Source organism: Lagenorhynchus albirostris, chromosome 7 (genome assembly GCF_949774975.1).
Source record: "Lagenorhynchus albirostris chromosome 7, mLagAlb1.1, whole genome shotgun sequence".
NCBI classification, from domain to species: domain Eukaryota; kingdom Metazoa; phylum Chordata; class Mammalia; order Artiodactyla; family Delphinidae; genus Lagenorhynchus; species Lagenorhynchus albirostris.
In genome coordinates, this window is record NC_083101.1 from 31,943,273 (window position 1) to 31,957,620 (window position 14,348).

Consider the following 14,348-nt stretch of genomic DNA (forward strand, 5'->3'; position numbering starts at 1 on the left):
ATAAGTTAAACATACTGGATTTGATGATTCAGTGATTCTTTGTGTAGTCTATTATGTTTTTTAAAAAGAATATTCCTGTAACTCCCCTAATTAATAAATTTATTATTTGATTGGGTATTTCCTCAAAAAATCTGCTAGCTTTGCAGGTCTGTGCCCCATCACTCTGCTATCCAGTGTAAGGAGTAGCATGCTTTGGCCACAGCTTTTCTGATATTACTGCACTGTATTTCATTTAACCAAGTAAATGAAAAACAGTTTGACTTTTCACAGAATTCAGTGCTCTTTAACCTACCTTTGATTCCGTAGAGAGGAACTACCTATGGCCCAGGCTGCAGGAACTTTATTTCTTTGGTATTTTTCTTTCCTTTACTCCTAGCGTTTGAATGCCTGTTTGCTGTCTGCTGTGGAAGAGAAAAATGTAATTGAGATTCATATCATGCTTCCAAGGAATTTATAATTCAGTGGGGGAGATAAGATGTGTATGTAAATAATTAGAATTCCAAAATGAAAGTGATAGGTGCCTTTAAGGTATTTGTAGAAGTGGGTTGTAGATCTTGCTATACAGAAATGTGGCGGTGAGCCTGGGCATCACCTGGGATCTTCTTCCAGTGTCCTCACCCCAGGCCTACTGATTCAGAATCTGCACTTTAACAGTGTACCTAGCTGATTCGTATATGCCCATTAAAGTATGAGAAGTACAGCTGTAGATGTTTGAAAAGAAGCAAATTTATTCTCATTGGCAGAATCAGAGAAATCTTCTTGAAGGAAGATAAGAGTAGAGCCTTGAAAGGTTAAATTGAGGGTTAATTTTTAGGCTTGAGTGGAATGAATAAGAAGGCTTGTACCCTTCAGTAACTTTAACGTGAATTGGATACCTGCTTTTTTGGTTTCATTTTTTTTTTAAGGAGTCTTGCTGTGTGGCTTACTGACATGGCCAGATGTCAGACTTGGCCCTAAAGAAGCTGGCAAACCCTTTGGCCAGTTTCCATTAGAACAGCTCATTATTATCTTAGCCAAAATAAAAATCATGGTCTTTAGTGGATTCTCACCAGCTTTCCGATTACTCCACTCAAGAGGAGAGGGACAAAAAAGGGACTTTGGAGAAGTTTCTTATGTAATGCCATGGATCTTAGGTCTTGGTTCTATTCTTGTAAAGATTGCAGTCAAATTCTAACAGCTTTGATTCCCACGGTAATATTGCGGTCAAGATCTCTGATTCCTCTAGCTCTGTGATTTTCTCGTTATGTAGAACCTTGAACATTATATATATAGATATACATATATTTTATTATTATTATTATTTTTTTGCAGTACGCGGGCCTCTCACTGTTGTGGCCTCTCCCGTTGCAGAGCACAGGCTCTGGACGCTCAGGCTCAGCGACCATGGCTCACGGGCCCAGCCGCTCCATGGCATGTGGGATCTTCCCAGACTGGGGCACGAACCCGTGTCCCCTGCATCGGCAGGTGGACTCTCAACCACTGCGCCACCAGGGAAGCCCCAACATTATATTTTAATGTATCTAATTTTAGGCACCTGAGTTTGTAGACATGAACATTACTAAAATAATAGAGAAAAACAATGAAAATGAAGGAAGAAATCATCTCAGAAAAACATTCTAGTATTGGAGCTAAAGAAAACTGCAGGGTGAATAGTAGAGTGCCAATACTTCACCCATTTCTTCCTCAAGATTATAAGGGTCTAGTGGTGGAAGCTTTGGTAACTGGATTTAAGAGATTTTAGAAAAAGGTCTTTAGGAATCAGAAGAATTTTTGACCCTGGAAAAAAGGAACTGGAGGACTTTTTATTTCTATGGGACTCTATCGTTAATGTTTTGCTCAGTTCAGTAGGCGGGAAGGGATATAAGAACCATTACTGGGTCACAGGCAGTATAATGACGGAAGTTATAGTTATCTAGAATTGTACTGTAAACTTAAATTCATTAAAATGGAATAAAATAAAAAATTCCGTTTCTCAGTCACAGTAGCCATATTTCAAGGGCACAGTAGTCACATGCAACTAGTGGCTACTGTATTGAACAATCCAGGTGCTGAAACATTTCCATTGTTGCAGAAAGTGCCATTGGATAGGGCTGGTCTAGAGCTTTGCTCTTGCTGTCTGTCTCAGAAACCAAGACAAAGGTGAGGTAAAGAATGAGGAAAATGCCTCTAATAGTGTTTCACGGCTTGTGAGGGACACATATTTTACCTGTCCAAGGAATAGCAATAACCTGGAAAAAAGCATCAATAATCTTATTAGCACAGATTTGGCTTTTGGTTGTTGCCTACTGGCAAATTTAGGGAGGCACCAGAGAATACTAGTTAAAACTTGAAAATAAGAGTTGGAGTGTCAGTATTTTTCTTTTACTAGTTCACAAGGTCATTTAGGGCAAATCTCTTTCCTTCTTGAGGGCTTAGTTTTTCAACTGAAAATTGAGTAGGATTGCATAGACTGTTTGGAGGAGTCTAGCAGACCTTCCAGTGGAATGTGACTGGGACATTGGGACTTGATGGCCTACAGTTTGTCTATGTGATAAAGTCCCTTTTGAAGTCTTCATTTTTAGAAATGATATAGAGAAAATTTTATTAAGTACGTACCTACATTTTTAGTTAGTAAAATTACCTGTAAAAAGATGGCCTGTTGATAACATTTTGTTTGCCTCAGGTATCAGAAGGGTACCTTTGCCAGGAACTTAATCTTCTAATTTGATAAACTCAGAAATTACTGTGCATCTCTCTTCCTGCATACTTTAAAAAGGCCAGAAGTTGTATGAGCTCATGAAGACAGGCTAATCTTTAATACATATAGCAGTTTTCTGAATTTGAGCCAATTCCAAAATGTGAAGAAAGTATGATTTAGTGATGGAGTAGAGATCGTGAATAAGTTTATAAGGTAAAATATTAAATGGAGTTAAAATTTCTTGGCCCTTTGGACAAGATACTCATATTTACATGCCTGCTGTTTAGGTGTTTTGTTGTATTTGAAGTTTTGTAAAATGTAGGGGGAAATGCCAACTCTTAAAATATTACTGACACAACATTAAAGTCTATCTGTGAGTAAAGAACAGTTTCAGTTGTGAATCTGATCTGAGAGAGAAATTTGGATATTTCTCAATTCCTTTCATTTTATTACTATGGTTCTGGCTCAATTGTAGTAAAATCCCAGCTAGCTGGTAAAAGCTCACGTTTCTGTAATGACTTCACATTCTGAAAGAGCTACATTTTTTTTTTTTGTAGTCAAAATAATTCTTTGAAAACAGCTACTCAAATTGACTCATTCCTCAGTTTCTAGCACCAGTATTTACTCTAAGAATGGATACTGGGCTTCCCTGGTGGTGCAGTGGTTAAGAATCCTCCTGTTGGGGCTTCCCTGGTGGCGCAGTGGTTGAGAGTCCGCCTGCCGATGCAGGGGACACGGGTTCGTGCCCTGGTCCGGGAACATCCCACATGCCGTGGAGCGGCTGGGGGTCCGTGAGCCTGCGCGTCCGGAGCCTGTGCTCCGCAACGGGAGAGGCCACAGCAGTGAGAGGCCCGCGTACCGCAAAAAAAAAAAAAAAAAAAAAAAAAAAAAGAATCCTCCTGCCAATGCAGGGAACACGGGTTCGAGCCCTGGTCTGGGAAGATCCCAGATGCCGCGGAGCAGCTAAGCCCGTGCGCCACAACTACTGAGCCTGCGCTCCTGAGCCCGCGAGCCACAACTCCTGAAGCCCAGGCGCCTAGAGCCTGTGCTCTGCAACAAGAGGAGCCACCGCACCGAGAAACCCATGCACTGCAATGAAGAGTAGCCCCCGCTCACCGCAACTAGAAAAAGCCCACGCACAGCAACAAAGACCCAACGCAGCCAAAATAAATTTTTAAAAAAGTTATTAAAAAAAAAGAATGGTTACTGATTCTCATAGGAAGTCTTGTGATCTGTTCACAATTAACACAAGTACCAGTGTTGCAAAATACTTGGTTCTTTATTTAATCTTTGAATGAACAGTTTCATATACCCTAATTTTGCTTTAGAACTATAAAAACTGCTACATTTTAAAGCATGTTCTATTTATTTGTTTTAGAAATTGTCCAGTTTGTTTATTATTTAATTGTGCCTGTACTCTGGTCTTATAGAGTATCTTCCAGAGGTAAAGTGAAGTATTGGCTGGGCCAAAAAGTGCCTTGGGGTTTTTAAGTAAAAATAAAAGACACATTTTTTCATTTTCACCAGGAACTTTATAGAACAACGTGTTCACCTTTTTGTTCCACTACCTCTGCCATTTTTCAGGCAACTTCATAATTCCATCTTCCCAAAACTTTTTATCTCTTTGAGCAAAGAACTGTTAGAGGTGCCTTTTACAGTCTTCCAGGGAATTGAAATTTTTCCCATTAATAGAATTTTGTAAAGACTGAAATAAATGGAAATCTGAAGGTGCAATGTCTGGTGAATACAGTGGATGAATCAGAACTTTTCAGCCAAGTCGTAACTGTTTTTGCCTGGTTATCAAAGAAACGTGGTCTTTCGTTATCCTGATGGAAGATTATGCGTTTTCTGTTGACTCATCCTGGATGCTTTTCGTCGAGTGCCGCTTTCAGTTGGTTTGATTGGGAGCTCTAATTGTTAGAATGAATCGTTTGGCTTTCCGGAAGGAGCTCATAATAGAGGACTCCCTTCCAGTCCCACCATATACACAACATCACCTTACTTGGGTGAAGACCAGCCTTTGGTGTGGTTGGTGGTGGTTCATTTCATCTGCCCCAAGATCTCTTCCGTTCCACATTGTTGTACGGTATCCACTTTTCATCACCCGTCACAATTTGTTTTAAAAACGGAACATTTACATTATGTTTCAGTAGAGAATCACGTGGAGATACGGTCAAGAAGGTTTTTTTCCGCTTAACTTACGTGGAACCCAAACATCAAAGCGATGAACATAACCAAGCTGGTGTAAATGATTTTTAACGCTTGATTTGGATATTTTGAGTATGTCGGCTATCTCTTGTGTGGTATAAGAAGATTGTTATCAATTATTGTTTCGATTTGATCGTTATCAACTTCAACTGGTCTACCCAACCATGGAGCATCGTCCAGCGAGAAATCTCCAGCACAAAACTTTGCAAACCACTCTGACATGTTTAATCAGTCACAGCACCTTCTCCATACACTGCACAAATGTTTTTGTGCAATTCAGTTGCGTTTTTACCTTTCTTGAAATAATAAAGCATAATATGCCAAAAATGTTGCTTTTTTTCTTGCATCTTCAATATTAAAATGGCTACACAAAAACTTACCAATTTTGAGGTCTTTTTTTAAATGCACGCTGATATGATAGCTGTCACAATACAATCTAACAAAATTATTTTGAATGAAGTTGAAGACAACTAAGTGCTACTAGGGCCATCTTATGGAAAAAACCAAAGGAACCTTTTGGCCCACCCAATATTTTCCATTAATAATAACTTGAAAATATATCAACTAAAGAGAAGACTTTTAGGAGAATATTTAATTTAGGAGTCAGAGATGTGGGCTCAAATCTTGGATCTGCTGCTTTTCACCTTTGTTATCTTGCCTGTTAACCTCTGAGGAATAATACAGGTTTTGTGTCTGACTTATAGGAGATGTTATTTGCGTGCTTCTATGATTTTGTGGAACAAAAAGTGTTAAAAAGGTATCACGCTTTCTTATTCTTAGATCTTAGTTTCTAGTACAATTACACAGGTTAAGTGCTTAATAATAATTTATTGTGTGTATGGAAAAAAGAAAAGGTACAGCTAGGGTAAGGAGGATCAGGAATGTCCAGGGGAGTGGGAGTTTGTAAGCATCACCAAGAAGGTGAGCCTTGAACTAGGTGAGGAAGTTAGTCATTTGGATTTCTTGGGGGGAAGAGCCTTCCAGGCAAGGGCATTAGCCAGTGCAAAGTTCCTAAGTGTCACAGGCATATTCAAGGAGCAGCAAGGAGGGCAGTATAGCTGTCATGCTGTGAAGAAGGTGCAGTTTATTAGAAGATTAAGTCGGGAATTCTCTGGTGGTCCAGTGGTTAGGACTTTGCACTTCCACTAAGATCCTGCATGCCACGTGGCTGGGCCACAAAAGAAAAAAATTAAGTCATGTAGCTAAAACACAATTTCCAAAACTGTACTTACTATGTATGTTGTTTGCTGATGTTTTCTTTTTTCTTGTTTTCTATTCTGTGCTTTGTTTTTTTAAAAAAATCGGGTGATCTGACCCAATAAGGTAGAACTCCATAACAGGGTTGCTGGCAATATTGATCTCCTCAGCCCTGGCCCAGTTGGCTCTGCTGGGAGTTGCCTTGGCTGTTTACCCCAGTGTTCCCCCAGTTTGCTATTTTCAGAATATTCCCTATGTGTGACAGGATGGGTCACAACCTGCAGTCGTAATAACTTAAACTGTGAAAACAAAAGATTTCCTGACATATTTTTTGATTCCTGAAAGCAGTATACTTTCATGGTACAGAAAAGCATAATGAAGAAAAAAAGTACATACCCCTACCACTGATAACATTTTAATGAATATCCTTCCAGTTCTTTTGTGTGCATATTGAAAGGACTTTTAACAGTAAAATGTACGTTTTGAACAATGTAGGGTTGGGCTCTCACTCTTGTTTGGTCGTGGTGTATAGTGGTAGACTGCCAGCTACATGGGAACAGAAGATGATGCCTGTGTGTATACCTGTGCTTGTACTCATAGAACTTGGAAATGGCACTGAGCTTGACCACTTAACTTTAGAAAGTTACTTAACCTTTCTGAGCTTCTTTTTTCTCACCTTTCAAATGAGGATACAGCCCTCTTTTGAAGAATTCTGGGAAGACAAAATGAGACTGTTTATGAACGTGTCCATAGTACGCTGTAGGCACTTAAACTTTTCCGACTTCTGTCACATCATAGGTGTTCAATAAATGTTGTTTAGATGAAGGAATCAGTGAGTGAATGAATGATTGAATACATTTGCTGTTTTGGGTAACTTTCAAATTGTCCACCCTGTGGTATTAAAATTGTGTACACTGAAGTAATGAGCTGGCGTGACTAGCTTCCAGCCCCCTGTGGTCTTCTGATGATAATTGCAGTGTCAGTATTATACTAACAAAAACAGCTTAAAAATGTGACCATGAAGTGAATAAATTATCTGTCTAGTTCTGTTTTATAACTGTACTTAGTTTTGTACTTAAACTCAGTATATAATGATGAAAACAGTTGTATTTTGTTGTACAGACCGCTGGTTTTAGAATTAAAAGAGACCTGGTTTTGAACCCTGTTCTGCCACTAGTTTGCACAAGTGACTTAGCCTATTTGAGTCTTAATCCTTTAGCAAATATTTGCATATACTATATGTCACATACTGCATACTTTCATTTTCCTCATTTATAAAATAGGGATAATATAATTCCTACTTCAGCTTCAAGAGTTGATGTGATGATGTAAAAGAGATATGTGTTTGTAAATAGTAAATATATATGTTGTTACATTGAAATATTCTTGTGTGCTTCAAACATATGTTTGTTACTCAGATTTTTTTTTCCCCCCAGAAGCCTAGGTATGTAATATAGTTCATCCCTTTCAGGGAGAGTTGCTGCATTATGGAAATAGTTCTAGGGTCTGAGTTTCCGGGATAACTGACAATAGTAGAAGTAGAGTGACTTTGAAGCTGGAAAGACCTAGTTCATTCTTGGTTCTACCTCTTTGTAGCTGTGTGATATTAAGCAAATTTCTTTATCTTTCTGACCCTCCAATTTCATATTTTGCAAGTGGGGATAATTATTTTGCAAGGTTGTAAGATTAAGATATAATGTATATTAAGTACTTTGCATCATGTCTGGCGTATAGAAGAGATTTTTGTTTTGTAAGGTAATGAATAGAGAAGGAAAGGTTGCCAAGTGGATAGAGTTGTCATTATAAGATGGAAGAAGTACCTTGGAGGAGGATTGCGCTTGTTCTGACAATCTCTCTGTGCTTCTAGTGCCTTTTCAACCTTCTGAAATGAGTAAATGGATGAGGCTTTTAATTTTAAAAGTCTGATTCTAAATATTAGTGGTTTCTTAAAGAGCTTATCAACTTGTCTCTTTCCCCTGGTAAGTTATGGCATAGTCTTATCAAAATAGTGACAAATGTAACTGTGATTGATAAAAATAAAAATCTAACTTGATATGCATTTCTGCCTTTAATACAAAAGCAAATAAATTCTTGTAAGTGGTATAAATGAAAGTGGGAAACATGCTTTATGCTTTGCTATTTGAAAGATATCATTTGTTCTACATAGAAAGGCATCATTTCTTTTACTTTGTACATTCAAAAAATACATCCCTGACTGTTGTAGTTGACTAGATATTTGGAAAATGATGATGATTCTTTAGAAATATATAATCTTTCTCTAGTAGAATTTAGTTAGGGAAGAGAAGATGAATTATAGCGTATTTTGGTCACTGAAAAGATGCAAATGTAAAAATCCTATTTGTGTAAGTGTGGAAGATTTCAAATTGCTGGTTATATAGTTTCATATGTTCCTATAAGCTTAACTTACATATATCATAGTTATCCCTTAAATATTGCTTCCAGTGAGGTGTGAGGTTATTTACACATAAGCATGTATGATATCTACTACTTTAATAAGTTTTGGCCATTAATCTAAATCTGCTTATAGATTTGATGAAAACTGAGGATATAACAGATCTTCTTGAATTTAGATACTGTGATGAAGGTATTTGGTAAGAACCTATTGGCATATAAGGTAGTTTATAATGAGAATTTCAGCTTGGATCAAGAAAAGCTCATCGTACGGTTTTCCTTTTCTAATCTCATGAATACATCTACAAACACCTTCCATTGGGAAGATGGGTACTTGGTTAGAAGAGGAGGGTAAATTGTGTTTTCCAGTCCACAACACTGTTATAAGGACCTCCTTCATATACACTGGTTATTGTCTGGAACAAAAGAGTGGTTAAGGTAAATATATAATAAGATGAGCCCTCAAGAAATAGCTTTTAATTCTGAGAAGTATCCAATATTCTGTAGCAAAATAACCAGATTTTCAGTCTTCTTTTTCTCATTTGGCCCATGAGGCAAGAGAAACCATCACTGAAGTAGTTAATTGTACTTAAAGTGTAGTGTTTGATGCCTTAATGTAAGTCTTTCTTAGCTTACATTATTTGGGGAATACTTATATGTACAGTGGTACTAACTTCCCTTGATCACCTTTAGCTGTTATTTCTAATGCAAAATAGATTGTGATATATGAGGAAATTAGCAGAGAGTTTGTCTATATTCCTATATGAGTTGATTTTCCAAGAGTATACTATTTTGGAATATTACTTTGAAGTACTAAGTTAATAAATATCCCTGAATAGTCTAAAGATGGGATAGAAAATATTTTCTTAATGGCTTAAAATGCACTTTTATTCAGGTTGTTTGAATGATTTTTAGTTTAAGGAACGAGGGTGTCTTCTGGGCACATTTTCTTCTAAGAGAAATACAGGACACTTGTATTACTATCAAAGTTCATTATCCCATTGTCAGGACTGGGGTAATTCCTATCAGTAAGTTGTTTTAGGTAATTAAAGTCAGTTTCATTCATACAAGCCAAATATATGTGAATGTGTCCCTTTTTTTTTTTTTTGCTGGAAATCATTAAACAATATAAAGAAGCATTTCTCTTTCTGTTTAGCTTCTGAAATGAGGTTTGTTATGCCTAGTTCATAAGTCCAGAGTGACACATCATACAAGGAATCGCTAATTTTACCTGTTGGTGGCAGGCAGAGCCTATGTGATTTTGTTTGATTTGAATCTTGTGAAAGCAAATTTTAAATTTGTAGATTGAAAGTGTTTTAAGTAGAGGAGCTGGTGTCTGCCTTACTGGTGGCTACCAGACGTGATTTAACTGTTTAAAAATGATGATTGTGATGTGTTCCCTAGGTCAGAGTAGCCTCCTAATTGTGAACTAGACTACCCTTTGGTAAGTCTCTCACTTATACCCTTATAAAATTTCACTCTAAGTAACCTGTTTCTTCTTGAAATAGTGTTTCCCCTGCTTCTTTTATGCTCTGGTGGTTCACTCTGTTTCTCTCTTTCTCCGTTCCTCTTTCTGTCCCCCCTCCCCCTCACTGGCTGGAGAAAGGGAAATGGCCTACATTTAAGTGACAGAAGGACAGTAAGGAGGTAAATGTACTGTCTAAGAGCTTCTTTTCTCCCTTCCCATCACATCTTGTCATCCAGTCATTTTAACTCACAGCCTTACCTATTGCCTCTAAAGACTGGAGTAGCTTGGGAGTCTTTTAGTGTTTTGTTAGTGCCTTGGGCGCAGTTTCTTTCTTGGTGTTTTAGTCCTTGGTGTGAAAAGTAGTCAAATACAGTTTCCAGACTTTCTGCTAGTTGGTAGAAGGCAATTCATCTTCTGTCAGCTGTTTTCTCATTGACTGGGCAAGGCATATAACTAGTGAAATTGAAGTAGATCAATGATTGCATAGTAATTCTTTCTCTAAAATAGTCTTACTCTCCTTTCAGTTCCTCTAGTCACCTAGGTTTATAGCTTTGGCTCATTGACTTTTGCAGCCCTTTAGTTTGTCACCATGACCCATTTGTCTTTCTTTTGAAAATTTCTCCAAATCTCCCCACCTCAGTCCAGGGCCTTGTTTCCCTTCCTTCCTTGTATTACCATTTCAGTCTTAGCTGTATAGTCTTACTTCTCCCCAGTAAAGGGAGGAGCACAGTAATTTCAAGACTTAAAGGTTAGTGCTCCCCCCTTACTGAGAAGTCTCCCATGGCTTCTTACTTTCTGCTACAGCAGATATCAGTTCTTCTATCTGGCTTTCAAGGGTATTATACTTAACTCTGCTAACACCTTGGTTTTTTCCTTAACATTCTGGCCCCAACCTAACCTTCCAGCTTCATCTCCCACTGCTGCAGTACATGAACTTCCTTAGCTAGGCTTTCTCTTCACTTACTTCATCTATAGAAACTACTCTGCTCATTTAACTGATACAGCATTCTCTGCCTTTTTTCTGCCCTCTCTCTAAATTTTTCTGTAAGCCTTACAGTACTTGTGTCATACATCTTGGTAGGCTAACTTTTCATGCATGGTCATGAATCTCTTGAAGGACAGAATATGCCTTTTATTCCCTGCAGGCCCTACCTGGTTCAGTGCTTCCATCCCCATAGGTTCTTATCGAAGGACTTCGGTGAGCTTGTGGGAGAGCACGTGGATGTGTTCCTGGTGAGCTGTACATGATAGAGTTGTGATGAATGTGTAGAAGGTAAAGGTGAGTAGATGTTCAGCCCAGTAAGGTAAAACTTTCCACCTTAAAGTGTATTGGTTCGTCCTGTGAGTTCTCTATAATAGCTAGTGTTCAGTTGAAGGCTGAATGGTCATTCTGCCAAGGATGCTGTCAAGGAGAGTCCTGCATGAGGTAGGGGGGGAGGGTATTATTCAATCACTATTCATAAAATAGTGCCCCCTTCACTTTGTAATTCTAAATAAGTACTATTTTGACCTAATAAAATAGAGGCCAGAGAGGCTGATGGGAATTGAGGAATTGACAAAGGTAATGGTAAGAAGTTAAAAAATAATACTTACAATTTATAGCTGAGTAATCCTTGTAGTTTATAGACCCGTTTTTCAGCGCTCTCTTTGCATCTCGTGATGTTGAAAACAAAATTCAGAATTACAAAATATATTTTTGTGGCCTTCACATTTGGTTATTTCTTTGACTACTGAGAGAGTTCTATTTAGAAGACTATCTAGCCTACATAGATGCTTTATCCGAAAGCTTTATTGTTTTGAATTACTGAAAACAAAATGTTCATCGGAACTGCTGTGTTCATTTTAATTACGATAGATAGGAAAATTATACTCCTTCCTGCAAGGATAGAGAATGTGAACTTTGGTTGATTGAAACTTGCCTTTTTCTCTCTTTTTAAATGAATCCAATGGTGATTCATTCTTTTAATCTGATTGTGAATTGATTTGTCACTTTTTTACTTGCTAGTTTGTCCTAAGGCAGGCCAAATGTTCTTCTCAAGTCTTTTTGGGGGTGGGAGGTCTCTAGAATTATTGCTGTTTGATGAATTATATGTTTTTTCTATTTAAAAGTGATCCTTTTCACTGTCATAATTTGAGTTCTAGTCCCCAAGCAAAGATTTCAGAAAATGCCTTCTAACAGCAAAGTAAATGTCATTCATGTCCTCTCCCAACTTTAAGTAGTTGGGCTTCTCTTGAGGTCTCAAAGAATTGTAGAATGTCTAAACATGAAAGAATTTTAAAGTTACTTGTTTAATCCCTTTGTTCATTAAACATTGTGGAGTCTCTACCAAGTAAATGAATAAAACAGTATAAAAACTACACTTCATTGGCAAAATAAAATTTTACTAAAAAATAGTAAAGTAAAACAAAATTTTTGCAGAGCAGAAAATTTTAATTTTAATGATGTCCAGCTTATCAATTCATTCTTTCATGGATCATGCCTTTGCTGTTGTATCTAAAAAGTCATCACCAAACCTAAGGTCATCTAGATTTTCTCCTATGTTATCTTCTAGGGGTTTTATAGTTTTGTGTTTTACATTTAGGTTAGTGATCTATTTTGAGTTATTTTTTGTGAAAGGTGTGTGGTCTGTGTCTACATTCATTTTTTTGCATGTCCAGTTTGTTACAGCACCATTGTTGAAAAGGCTGTCTTTTCTCCATTGTATTGACTTTGTTCCTTCATCAAAGATCAGTTGGTTCTATTTATCTGGGTCTATCTCTGGGCTGTCTATTCTTTTCCATTGATCTATTTGTGTATTTCCATTGATCTTTTGCCAATACCACACTGTCTTGATTACTGTGGCATTATAGTTAGTCGTGAATCTGTGGTGTCAGTCCTCCGATTTTGTTCTTGTCCTTCAATGTTATGTTGGCTATTCTGGATCTTTTGCCTTTGTGTATAAACTTTAGAATTATTTTCTCAATATCCATAAAATAACTTGCTGGGAATTCGATTGGGTTTGCATTAACTCTGTAGATCAAGTTGGGAAGAATTGACCTCTCGACAATTTTGAGTTTTCCTGTACATGAACATGGAATAACTCTCCGTGTATTTGGTTCTTCCTTGATTTTGTTCATCAGAATTTTGAAATTTTCCTCATATAGATCTTGTACATATTTTGTTAGATTTATACTAAGCGTTTCATTATGGGGGGTGCCAATGTGATGCTGTACCTTGAATTTCATATTTATCTTCTTTATTGATTTAGGAAAGCAACTAACTTTTGTATATCAACATTGTATTCTGCACCCTTGCTATAATCGTTTATTTGTTCCAGCAGTGTTTTTGTCATTTGTTTTGAATTTCTACATAGATTATCATGTCATCTGCAAACAAAGACAGTTTTATTTTTTCCTTCCCAGTCTGCATGTTTTATTTCCCTTTCTTATCTTATCACATTAGGTAGGATATCCAGTATGATCTTGAAAAACAATGGTGTGAGGAGACATCCTTGCCTTATAACTGATCTCAGTGGAAATGCTTCAAGTTTTTCACCATTAAGTATGATGTTAGCTGTAAGCTTTTTGTATGTTCACTAACAAGTTGTAGAAGTTCCCCTCTATTCCTAGTTTACTGAGAGTTTTTATCATGAGTAGGTGTTGGATTTTGTCAAATGCATTTTCTGCATGTATTGATATGATCATATGACTTTTCTTCTTTAGCTCATTGATGTGATGGATTACATTAAATGATTTTCAAATGTTGAACTGGCCTTGCATACCTGGAGTAAATCCCACTTGGTCATGGTATATAATTGTTTCTGTTCGCTGTTAGATTCGATTTACTGATATCTTTTGCAGGATTTTTGCATCTATGTTCATGAGAGATATTGGTTTGTAGTTTTATTTTCTTGCAATGTTTTTGTCTGGTTTTGGTATTAAGGTAATACTGGCTTCATAGAATGTGTTAGGAAATATTCCCTCTGCTTCTGTCTTCTGAAAGAGATTGTAGAGAATAGGTATTTCTTCCTTAAATGTTTGGTAAAATTCACCAGTGAACCCACCTGTGCCTGGTGCTTTCTGTTTTGGAAGGTTATTAATTATTGATTCAATTTCTTTAATAGGTATAGGTCTATTTAGATAGTCTGTTTCTTCTTGTGTGAGTTTTGGTAGGTTGTGTCATTTGAGGAATTGGTCCATTTCATCTAGGTTATCATATTTGTGGGCATAGAGTTGTTGTTAATATTCCTTGATTATCCTTTTAATGTCCATGAGATCTGTAGTGATGTCCCCTCATTCATTTCTAATGTTTGTAATTCCTAATTATGCCAATGCTTTTTCCTTCTTTCTTTACCTCTATCTCATGGCAGTTAAGAAAAGGGAGACAAAAATGCACAAAGGAGATAG

General features: G+C 37.2%; 1 protein-coding gene across 4 annotated transcripts in view; it reads left to right on the top strand.

The window, feature by feature from the left end:
• The window catches only part of ERP44 (endoplasmic reticulum protein 44), an 88,507-nt gene that overhangs the window by 7,179 nt on the left and 66,980 nt on the right, over nucleotides 1-14,348 (top strand). For 2 of the 4 annotated variants that reach the window (XM_060154739.1, XM_060154738.1), the window contains exon 2: nucleotides 11,108-11,241. The exons of the other annotated variants lie outside the window; for them this stretch is intronic. The gene's annotated coding sequence lies outside the window, so the exon portion shown is untranslated. The remainder of the gene's footprint in view (nucleotides 1-11,107; nucleotides 11,242-14,348) is intronic. 4 annotated transcript variants of the gene reach the window in all.